Source organism: Schistocerca gregaria, chromosome 3 (assembly GCF_023897955.1).
Source record: "Schistocerca gregaria isolate iqSchGreg1 chromosome 3, iqSchGreg1.2, whole genome shotgun sequence".
NCBI lineage: Eukaryota > Metazoa > Arthropoda > Insecta > Orthoptera > Acrididae > Schistocerca > Schistocerca gregaria.
The window spans coordinates 57,492,885-57,505,645 of record NC_064922.1 but is presented as its reverse complement, the minus strand read 5'-3'; positions in this window follow the sequence as shown (position 1 = coordinate 57,505,645).

Here is a 12,761-nt window from a genome sequence, read left to right as displayed (position 1 = left end):
ACGCTTGTGTTTTTCCAGTTCTGAAAAAGAAACATAACGTTTTAATGTAGCAATTGAGCAGTACGAAACAGTCTGAATGTTGCTGTTGACCATTTTTTGCTTGGAGATGCTCTTCAGCTTGAAACACACACAACAAGACCGGTGTTAACTAGCGAAATGGTCGGCAGAGTGCCGACACAGCGAGTTTTGACTATCACTTGCACATCTAAAACAACGTCGGAAAGTAACTCGTTCGGCTTTTGAGTCACATAAAGTATGTGTGTTAATTTTGACGCCACTAGCTCTGCATGTTGTCATGCAATTTCTTTACCTCTCAGAAATGATTATGACATAAAAGTGAAGTACGTGACGAGTGTGACGTTAGGAAAAGATTAGGCATCATGGAGAGATTCTGTATGGGACCACCCAACCCAAACGAGTACTGTGTGACGTGCTACCCGGCAGGTATTCACCGAGGTAGCCGGCTAGCTCAGTCGGTAGAGCGTCAGACACTTAAACCCAGGGTTGTGGGTTCGAGCCAGACGCTGGGCGGAACGGAATTTTGTTCCGCTGCAGGTGTAAATCACCGTTTTTCTGATTAACGAGATTTAATGGAAATAGCAACTTTAAACTTTGCCTACGTCTCTGTCAGTCGCAAGGAAACTGTATTTGAAGGTGAAGGTGATTTTGTAGACATGTGTGAAAGACATGTTCTGAAATGCAAGTGTTGTTGTTTGGAGAGCACATCGGTTACGTGTCAGATGTGTAGCCAAGCAGTAATTTGTCGCCATAGCTGCAAATATTAGCCGGTAATATGAAGTGTTGTCAGCTAAAGTCTGATGATGCAGACGACCGTAAGGACGAAGTACCCAAGAGTACCGCTAGGCCGCGCCTCTTTAGCTCTGTGGTAGAGCACTGGTGTAATAAACCAGGGGTCGTAAGTTCCGTCCTCACAGGAGAAAGATGAATTTTGGAAATCAGTTGCGCGTCGTGGCCGTATTGCAAACAGTACCTGTGATGACGAACAATTAGCGACAGGCGTTTTTTTAAGAATTACTCTCAGATGCGATTAAGGCGAATGGCGCAGATAAAGCATTTGCCAAAGCGGTACAGCATAAGGTGGGACGAGGCAGTCTGAATTACATTTTATAGATGTATTTCTCACATATCTCAGAGCCTCTCGCGATATTCAACGTCGTCGTCGTCGTTGTCGTCGTCGTCGCCGCCGCCGCCGCCGCCGCCGCTTCTGCAGAAGTAGCAAATGGCAATCGTAGCAAATGCGGCGAGGGACGCCCTGCCTTCGATTCCGAATGCACAAAGTGTGTGGTCTTGTTTCTCAGTCTATATTTGGTCGGTCACGTCAGAGGTTGAATGTAACGAATGGGTGGGAAAGAGCAAGGGGCAGCGGCTGTGCAGAACGAAAACACAAATCCTCAGGGGTGTGAGCGTTTCGAGATGAGTCGTATACATGTAAATGTTGGTCGTCAGTGACCGTGTGGCCTAATGGATAAGGCGTCGGACTTCGGATGTGAAGATTACAGGTTCGAATGCTGTCACGCTTGTGTTTTTCCAGTTCTGAAAAAGAAACATAACGTTTTAATGTAGCAATTGAGCAGTACGAAACAGTCTGAATGTTGCTGTTGACCATTTTTTGCTTGGAGATGCTCTTCAGCTTGAAACACACACAACAAGACCGGTGTTAACTAGCGAAATGGTCGGCAGAGTGCCGACACAGCGAGTTTTGACTATCACTTGCACATCTAAAACAACGTCGGAAAGTAACTCGTTCGGCTTTTGAGTCACATAAAGTATGTGTGTTAATTTTGACGCCACTAGCTCTGCATGTTGTCATGCAATTTCTTTACCTCTCAGAAATGATTATGACATAAAAGTGAAGTACGTGACGAGTGTGACGTTAGGAAAAGATTAGGCATCATGGAGAGATTCTGTATGGGACCACCCAACCCAAACGAGTACTGTGTGACGTGCTACCCGGCAGGTATTCACCGAGGTAGCCGGCTAGCTCAGTCGGTAGAGCGTCAGACACTTAAACCCAGGGTTGTGGGTTCGAGCCAGACGCTGGGCGGAACGGAATTTTGTTCCGCTGCAGGTGTAAATCACCGTTTTTCTGATTAACGAGATTTAATGGAAATAGCAACTTTAAACTTTGCCTACGTCTCTGTCAGTCGCAAGGAAACTGTATTTGAAGGTGAAGGTGATTTTGTAGACATGTGTGAAAGACATGTTCTGAAATGCAAGTGTTGTTGTTTGGAGAGCACATCGGTTACGTGTCAGATGTGTAGCCAAGCAGTAATTTGTCGCCATAGCTGCAAATATTAGCCGGTAATATGAAGTGTTGTCAGCTAAAGTCTGATGATGCAGACGACCGTAAGGACGAAGTACCCAAGAGTACCGCTAGGCCGCGCCTCTTTAGCTCTGTGGTAGAGCACTGGTGTAATAAACCAGGGGTCGTAAGTTCCGTCCTCACAGGAGAAAGATGAATTTTGGAAATCAGTTGCGCGTCGTGGCCGTATTGCAAACAGTACCTGTGATGACGAACAATTAGCGACAGGCGTTTTTTTAAGAATTACTCTCAGATGCGATTAAGGCGAATGGCGCAGATAAAGCATTTGCCAAAGCGGTACAGCATAAGGTGGGACGAGGCAGTCTGAATTACATTTTATAGATGTATTTCTCACATATCTCAGAGCCTCTCGCGATATTCAACGTCGTCGTCGTCGTCGTCGTCGTCGTCGTCGTCGTCGTCGCCGCCGCCGCCGCCGCTTCTGCAGAAGTAGCAAATGGCAATCGTAGCAAATGCGGCGAGGGACGCCCTGCCTTCGATTCCGAATGCACAAAGTGTGTGGTCTTGTTTCTCAGTCTATATTTGGTCGGTCACGTCAGAGGTTGAATGTAACGAATGGGTGGGAAAGAGCAAGGGGCAGCGGCTGTGCAGAACGAAAACACAAATCCTCAGGGGTGTGAGCGTTTCGAGATGAGTCGTATACATGTAAATGTTGGTCGTCAGTGACCGTGTGGCCTAATGGATAAGGCGTCGGACTTCGGATGTGAAGATTACAGGTTCGAATGCTGTCACGCTTGTGTTTTTCCAGTTCTGAAAAAGAAACATAACGTTTTAATGTAGCAATTGAGCAGTACGAAACAGTCTGAATGTTGCTGTTGACCATTTTTTGCTTGGAGATGCTCTTCAGCTTGAAACACACACAACAAGACCGGTGTTAACTAGCGAAATGGTCGGCAGAGTGCCGACACAGCGAGTTTTGACTATCACTTGCACATCTAAAACAACGTCGGAAAGTAACTCGTTCGGCTTTTGAGTCACATAAAGTATGTGTGTTAATTTTGACGCCACTAGCTCTGCATGTTGTCATGCAATTTCTTTACCTCTCAGAAATGATTATGACATAAAAGTGAAGTACGTGACGAGTGTGACGTTAGGAAAAGATTAGGCATCATGGAGAGATTCTGTATGGGACCACCCAACCCAAACGAGTACTGTGTGACGTGCTACCCGGCAGGTATTCACCGAGGTAGCCGGCTAGCTCAGTCGGTAGAGCGTCAGACACTTAAACCCAGGGTTGTGGGTTCGAGCCAGACGCTGGGCGGAACGGAATTTTATTCCGCTGCAGGTGTAAATCACCGTTTTTCTGATTAACGAGATTTAATGGAAATAGCAACTTTAAACTTTGCCTACGTCTCTGTCAGTCGCAAGGAAACTGTATTTGAAGGTGAAGGTGATTTTGTAGACATGTGTGAAAGACATGTTCTGAAATGCAAGTGTTGTTGTTTGGAGAGCACATCGGTTACGTGTCAGATGTGTAGCCAAGCAGTAATTTGTCGCCATAGCTGCAAATATTAGCCGGTAATATGAAGTGTTGTCAGCTAAAGTCTGATGATGCAGACGACCGTAAGGACGAAGTACCCAAGAGTACCGCTAGGCCGCGCCTCTTTAGCTCTGTGGTAGAGCACTGGTGTAATAAACCAGGGGTCGTAAGTTCCGTCCTCACAGGAGAAAGATGAATTTTGGAAATCAGTTGCGCGTCGTGGCCGTATTGCAAACAGTACCTGTGATGACGAACAATTAGCGACAGGCGTTTTTTTAAGAATTACTCTCAGATGCGATTAAGGCGAATGGCGCAGATAAAGCATTTGCCAAAGCGGTACAGCATAAGGTGGGACGAGGCAGTCTGAATTACATTTTATAGATGTATTTCTCACATATCTCAGAGCCTCTCGCGATATTCAACGTCGTCGTCGTCGTCGTCGTCGCCGCCGCCGCCGCTTCTGCAGAAGTAGCAAATGGCAATCGTAGCAAATGCGGCGAGGGACGCCCTGCCTTCGATTCCGAATGCACAAAGTGTGTGGTCTTGTTTCTCAGTCTATATTTGGTCGGTCACGTCAGAGGTTGAATGTAACGAATGGGTGGGAAAGAGCAAGGGGCAGCGGCTGTGCAGAACGAAAACACAAATCCTCAGGGGTGTGAGCGTTTCGAGATGAGTCGTATACATGTAAATGTTGGTCGTCAGTGACCGTGTGGCCTAATGGATAAGGCGTCGGACTTCGGATGTGAAGATTACAGGTTCGAATGCTGTCACGCTTGTGTTTTTCCAGTTCTGAAAAAGAAACATAACGTTTTAATGTAGCAATTGAGCAGTACGAAACAGTCTGAATGTTGCTGTTGACCATTTTTTGCTTGGAGATGCTCTTCAGCTTGAAACACACACAACAAGACCGGTGTTAACTAGCGAAATGGTCGGCAGAGTGCCGACACAGCGAGTTTTGACTATCACTTGCACATCTAAAACAACGTCGGAAAGTAACTCGTTCGGCTTTTGAGTCACATAAAGTATGTGTGTTAATTTTGACGCCACTAGCTCTGCATGTTGTCATGCAATTTCTTTACCTCTCAGAAATGATTATGACATAAAAGTGAAGTACGTGACGAGTGTGACGTTAGGAAAAGATTAGGCATCATGGAGAGATTCTGTATGGGACCACCCAACCCAAACGAGTACTGTGTGACGTGCTACCCGGCAGGTATTCACCGAGGTAGCCGGCTAGCTCAGTCGGTAGAGCGTCAGACACTTAAACCCAGGGTTGTGGGTTCGAGCCAGACGCTGGGCGGAACGGAATTTTGTTCCGCTGCAGGTGTAAATCACCGTTTTTCTGATTAACGAGATTTAATGGAAATAGCAACTTTAAACTTTGCCTACGTCTCTGTCAGTCGCAAGGAAACTGTATTTGAAGGTGAAGGTGATTTTGTAGACATGTGTGAAAGACATGTTCCGAAATGCAAGTGTTGTTGTTTGGAGAGCACATCGGTTACGTGTCAGATGTGTAGCCAAGCAGTAATTTGTCGCCATAGCTGCAGATATTAGCCGGTAATATGAAGTGTTGTCAGCTAAAGTCTGATGATGCAGACGACCGTAAGGACGAAGTACCCAAGAGTACCGCTAGGCCGCGCCTCTTTAGCTCTGTGGTAGAGCACTGGTGTAATAAACCAGGGGTCGTAAGTTCCGTCCTCACAGGAGAAAGATGAATTTTGGAAATCAGTTGCGCGTCGTGGCCGTATTGCAAACAGTACCTGTGATGACGAACAATTAGCGACAGGCGTTTTTTTAAGAATTACTCTCAGATGCGATTAAGGCGAATGGCGCAGATAAAGCATTTGCCAAAGCGGTACAGCATAAGGTGGGACGAGGCAGTCTGAATTACATTTTATAGATGTATTTCTCACATATCTCAGAGCCTCTCGCGATATTCAACGTCGTCGTCGTCGTCGCCGCCGCTTCTGCAGAAGTAGCAAATGGCAATCGTAGCAAATGCGGCGAGGGACGCCCTGCCTTCGATTCCGAATGCACAAAGTGTGTGGTCTTGTTTCTCAGTCTATATTTGGTCGGTCACGTCAGAGGTTGAATGTAACGAATGGGTGGGAAAGAGCAAGGGGCAGCGGCTGTGCAGAACGAAAACACAAATCCTCAGGGGTGTGAGCGTTTCGAGATGAGTCGTATACATGTAAATGTTGGTCGTCAGTGACCGTGTGGCCTAATGGATAAGGCGTCGGACTTCGGATGTGAAGATTACAGGTTCGAATGCTGTCACGCTTGTGTTTTTCCAGTTCTGAAAAAGAAACATAACGTTTTAATGTAGCAATTGAGCAGTACGAAACAGTCTGAATGTTGCTGTTGACCATTTTTTGCTTGGAGATGCTCTTCAGCTTGAAACACACACAACAAGACCGGTGTTAACTAGCGAAATGGTCGGCAGAGTGCCGACACAGCGAGTTTTGACTATCACTTGCACATCTAAAACAACGTCGGAAAGTAACTCGTTCGGCTTTTGAGTCACATAAAGTATGTGTGTTAATTTTGACGCCACTAGCTCTGCATGTTGTCATGCAATTTCTTTACCTCTCAGAAATGATTATGACATAAAAGTGAAGTACGTGACGAGTGTGACGTTAGGAAAAGATTAGGCATCATGGAGAGATTCTGTATGGGACCACCCAACCCAAACGAGTACTGTGTGACGTGCTACCCGGCAGGTATTCACCGAGGTAGCCGGCTAGCTCAGTCGGTAGAGCGTCAGACACTTAAACCCAGGGCTGTGGGTTCGAGCCAGACGCTGGGCGGAACGGAATTTTATTCCGCTGCAGGTGTAAATCACCGTTTTTCTGATTAACGAGATTTAATGGAAATAGCAACTTTAAACTTTGCCTACGTCTCTGTCAGTCGCAAGGAAACTGTATTTGAAGGTGAAGGTGATTTTGTAGACATGTGTGAAAGACATGTTCTGAAATGCAAGTGTTGTTGTTTGGAGAGCACATCGGTTACGTGTCAGATGTGTAGCCAAGCAGTAATTTGTCGCCATAGCTGCAAATATTAGCCGGTAATATGAAGTGTTGTCAGCTAAAGTCTGATGATGCAGACGACCGTAAGGACGAAGTACCCAAGAGTACCGCTAGGCCGCGCCTCTTTAGCTCTGTGGTAGAGCACTGGTGTAATAAACCAGGGGTCGTAAGTTCCGTCCTCACAGGAGAAAGATGAATTTTGGAAATCAGTTGCGCGTCGTGGCCGTATTGCAAACAGTACCTGTGATGACGAACAATTAGCGACAGGCGTTTTTTTAAGAATTACTCTCAGATGCGATTAAGGCGAATGGCGCAGATAAAGCATTTGCCAAAGCGGTACAGCATAAGGTGGGACGAGGCAGTCTGAATTACATTTTATAGATGTATTTCTCACATATCTCAGAGCCTCTCGCGATATTCAACGTCGTCGTCGTCGTCGTCGTCGCCGCCGCCGCCGCTTCTGCAGAAGTAGCAAATGGCAATCGTAGCAAATGCGGCGAGGGACGCCCTGCCTTCGATTCCGAATGCACAAAGTGTGTGGTCTTGTTTCTCAGTCTATATTTGGTCGGTCACGTCAGAGGTTGAATGTAACGAATGGGTGGGAAAGAGCAAGGGGCAGCGGCTGTGCAGAACGAAAACACAAATCCTCAGGGGTGTGAGCGTTTCGAGATGAGTCGTATACATGTAAATGTTGGTCGTCAGTGACCGTGTGGCCTAATGGATAAGGCGTCGGACTTCGGATGTGAAGATTACAGGTTCGAATGCTGTCACGCTTGTGTTTTTCCAGTTCTGAAAAAGAAACATAACGTTTTAATGTAGCAATTGAGCAGTACGAAACAGTCTGAATGTTGCTGTTGACCATTTTTTGCTTGGAGATGCTCTTCAGCTTGAAACACACACAACAAGACCGGTGTTAACTAGCGAAATGGTCGGCAGAGTGCCGACACAGCGAGTTTTGACTATCACTTGCACATCTAAAACAACGTCGGAAAGTAACTCGTTCGGCTTTTGAGTCACATAAAGTATGTGTGTTAATTTTGACGCCACTAGCTCTGCATGTTGTCATGCAATTTCTTTACCTCTCAGAAATGATTATGACATAAAAGTGAAGTACGTGACGAGTGTGACGTTAGGAAAAGATTAGGCATCATGGAGAGATTCTGTATGGGACCACCCAACCCAAACGAGTACTGTGTGACGTGCTACCCGGCAGGTATTCACCGAGGTAGCCGGCTAGCTCAGTCGGTAGAGCGTCAGACACTTAAACCCAGGGTTGTGGGTTCGAGCCAGACGCTGGGCGGAACGGAATTTTGTTCCGCTGCAGGTGTAAATCACCGTTTTTCTGATTAACGAGATTTAATGGAAATAGCAACTTTAAACTTTGCCTACGTCTCTGTCAGTCGCAAGGAAACTGTATTTGAAGGTGAAGGTGATTTTGTAGACATGTGTGAAAGACATGTTCCGAAATGCAAGTGTTGTTGTTTGGAGAGCACATCGGTTACGTGTCAGATGTGTAGCCAAGCAGTAATTTGTCGCCATAGCTGCAGATATTAGCCGGTAATATGAAGTGTTGTCAGCTAAAGTCTGATGATGCAGACGACCGTAAGGACGAAGTACCCAAGAGTACCGCTAGGCCGCGCCTCTTTAGCTCTGTGGTAGAGCACTGGTGTAATAAACCAGGGGTCGTAAGTTCCGTCCTCACAGGAGAAAGATGAATTTTGGAAATCAGTTGCGCGTCGTGGCCGTATTGCAAACAGTACCTGTGATGACGAACAATTAGCGACAGGCGTTTTTTTAAGAATTACTCTCAGATGCGATTAAGGCGAATGGCGCAGATAAAGCATTTGCCAAAGCGGTACAGCATAAGGTGGGACGAGGCAGTCTGAATTACATTTTATAGATGTATTTCTCACATATCTCAGAGCCTCTCGCGATATTCAACGTCGTCGTCGTCGCCGCCGCTTCTGCAGAAGTAGCAAATGGCAATCGTAGCAAATGCGGCGAGGGACGCCCTGCCTTCGATTCCGAATGCACAAAGTGTGTGGTCTTGTTTCTCAGTCTATATTTGGTCGGTCACGTCAGAGGTTGAATGTAACGAATGGGTGGGAAAGAGCAAGGGGCAGCGGCTGTGCAGAACGAAAACACAAATCCTCAGGGGTGTGAGCGTTTCGAGATGAGTCGTATACATGTAAATGTTGGTCGTCAGTGACCGTGTGGCCTAATGGATAAGGCGTCGGACTTCGGATGTGAAGATTACAGGTTCGAATGCTGTCACGCTTGTGTTTTTCCAGTTCTGAAAAAGAAACATAACGTTTTAATGTAGCAATTGAGCAGTACGAAACAGTCTGAATGTTGCTGTTGACCATTTTTTGCTTGGAGATGCTCTTCAGCTTGAAACACACACAACAAGACCGGTGTTAACTAGCGAAATGGTCGGCAGAGTGCCGACACAGCGAGTTTTGACTATCACTTGCACATCTAAAACAACGTCGGAAAGTAACTCGTTCGGCTTTTGAGTCACATAAAGTATGTGTGTTAATTTTGACGCCACTAGCTCTGCATGTTGTCATGCAATTTCTTTACCTCTCAGAAATGATTATGACATAAAAGTGAAGTACGTGACGAGTGTGACGTTAGGAAAAGATTAGGCATCATGGAGAGATTCTGTATGGGACCACCCAACCCAAACGAGTACTGTGTGACGTGCTACCCGGCAGGTATTCACCGAGGTAGCCGGCTAGCTCAGTCGGTAGAGCGTCAGACACTTAAACCCAGGGTTGTGGGTTCGAGCCAGACGCTGGGCGGAACGGAATTTTGTTCCGCTGCAGGTGTAAATCACCGTTTTTCTGATTAACGAGATTTAATGGAAATAGCAACTTTAAACTTTGCCTACGTCTCTGTCAGTCGCAAGGAAACTGTATTTGAAGGTGAAGGTGATTTTGTAGACATGTGTGAAAGACATGTTCCGAAATGCAAGTGTTGTTGTTTGGAGAGCACATCGGTTACGTGTCAGATGTGTAGCCAAGCAGTAATTTGTCGCCATAGCTGCAGATATTAGCCGGTAATATGAAGTGTTGTCAGCTAAAGTCTGATGATGCAGACGACCGTAAGGACGAAGTACCCAAGAGTACCGCTAGGCCGCGCCTCTTTAGCTCTGTGGTAGAGCACTGGTGTAATAAACCAGGGGTCGTAAGTTCCGTCCTCACAGGAGAAAGATGAATTTTGGAAATCAGTTGCGCGTCGTGGCCGTATTGCAAACAGTACCTGTGATGACGAACAATTAGCGACAGGCGTTTTTTTAAGAATTACTCTCAGATGCGATTAAGGCGAATGGCGCAGATAAAGCATTTGCCAAAGCGGTACAGCATAAGGTGGGACGAGGCAGTCTGAATTACATTTTATAGATGTATTTCTCACATATCTCAGAGCCTCTCGCGATATTCAACGTCGTCGTCGTCGTCGCCGCCGCTTCTGCAGAAGTAGCAAATGGCAATCGTAGCAAATGCGGCGAGGGACGCCCTGCCTTCGATTCCGAATGCACAAAGTGTGTGGTCTTGTTTCTCAGTCTATATTTGGTCGGTCACGTCAGAGGTTGAATGTAACGAATGGGTGGGAAAGAGCAAGGGGCAGCGGCTGTGCAGAACGAAAACACAAATCCTCAGGGGTGTGAGCGTTTCGAGATGAGTCGTATACATGTAAATGTTGGTCGTCAGTGACCGTGTGGCCTAATGGATAAGGCGTCGGACTTCGGATGTGAAGATTACAGGTTCGAATGCTGTCACGCTTGTGTTTTTCCAGTTCTGAAAAAGAAACATAACGTTTTAATGTAGCAATTGAGCAGTACGAAACAGTCTGAATGTTGCTGTTGACCATTTTTTGCTTGGAGATGCTCTTCAGCTTGAAACACACACAACAAGACCGGTGTTAACTAGCGAAATGGTCGGCAGAGTGCCGACACAGCGAGTTTTGACTATCACTTGCACATCTAAAACAACGTCGGAAAGTAACTCGTTCGGCTTTTGAGTCACATAAAGTATGTGTGTTAATTTTGACGCCACTAGCTCTGCATGTTGTCATGCAATTTCTTTACCTCTCAGAAATGATTATGACATAAAAGTGAAGTACGTGACGAGTGTGACGTTAGGAAAAGATTAGGCATCATGGAGAGATTCTGTATGGGACCACCCAACCCAAACGAGTACTGTGTGACGTGCTACCCGGCAGGTATTCACCGAGGTAGCCGGCTAGCTCAGTCGGTAGAGCGTCAGACACTTAAACCCAGGGTTGTGGGTTCGAGCCAGACGCTGGGCGGAACGGAATTTTGTTCCGCTGCAGGTGTAAATCACCGTTTTTCTGATTAACGAGATTTAATGGAAATAGCAACTTTAAACTTTGCCTACGTCTCTGTCAGTCGCAAGGAAACTGTATTTGAAGGTGAAGGTGATTTTGTAGACATGTGTGAAAGACATGTTCCGAAATGCAAGTGTTGTTGTTTGGAGAGCACATCGGTTACGTGTCAGATGTGTAGCCAAGCAGTAATTTGTCGCCATAGCTGCAGATATTAGCCGGTAATATGAAGTGTTGTCAGCTAAAGTCTGATGATGCAGACGACCGTAAGGACGAAGTACCCAAGAGTACCGCTAGGCCGCGCCTCTTTAGCTCTGTGGTAGAGCACTGGTGTAATAAACCAGGGGTCGTAAGTTCCGTCCTCACAGGAGAAAGATGAATTTTGGAAATCAGTTGCGCGTCGTGGCCGTATTGCAAACAGTACCTGTGATGACGAACAATTAGCGACAGGCGTTTTTTTAAGAATTACTCTCAGATGCGATTAAGGCGAATGGCGCAGATAAAGCATTTGCCAAAGCGGTACAGCATAAGGTGGGACGAGGCAGTCTGAATTACATTTTATAGATGTATTTCTCACATATCTCAGAGCCTCTCGCGATATTCAACGTCGTCGTCGTCGCCGCCGCTTCTGCAGAAGTAGCAAATGGCAATCGTAGCAAATGCGGCGAGGGACGCCCTGCCTTCGATTCCGAATGCACAAAGTGTGTGGTCTTGTTTCTCAGTCTATATTTGGTCGGTCACGTCAGAGGTTGAATGTAACGAATGGGTGGGAAAGAGCAAGGGGCAGCGGCTGTGCAGAACGAAAACACAAATCCTCAGGGGTGTGAGCGTTTCGAGATGAGTCGTATACATGTAAATGTTGGTCGTCAGTGACCGTGTGGCCTAATGGATAAGGCGTCGGACTTCGGATGTGAAGATTACAGGTTCGAATGCTGTCACGCTTGTGTTTTTCCAGTTCTGAAAAAGAAACATAACGTTTTAATGTAGCAATTGCGCAGTACGAAACAGTCTGAATGTTGCTGTTGACCATTTTTTGCTTGGAGATGCTCTTCAGCTTGAAACACACACAACAAGACCGGTGTTAACTAGCGAAATGGTCGGCAGAGTGCCGACACAGCGAGTTTTGACTATCACTTGCACATCTAAAACAACGTCGGAAAGTAACTCGTTCGGCTTTTGAGTCACATAAAGTATGTGTGTTAATTTTGACGCCACTAGCTCTGCATGTTGTCATGCAATTTCTTTACCTCTCAGAAATGATTATGACATAAAAGTGAAGTACGTGACGAGTGTGACGTTAGGAAAAGATTAGGCATCATGGAGAGATTCTGTATGGGACCACCCAACCCAAACGAGTACTGTGTGACGTGCTACCCGGCAGGTATTCACCGAGGTAGCCGGCTAGCTCAGTCGGTAGAGCGTCAGACACTTAAACCCAGGGTTGTGGGTTCGAGCCAGACGCTGGGCGGAACGGAATTTTGTTCCGCTGCAGGTGTAAATCACCGTTTTTCTGATTAACGAGATTTAATGGAAATAGCAACTTTAAACTTTGCCTACGTCTCTG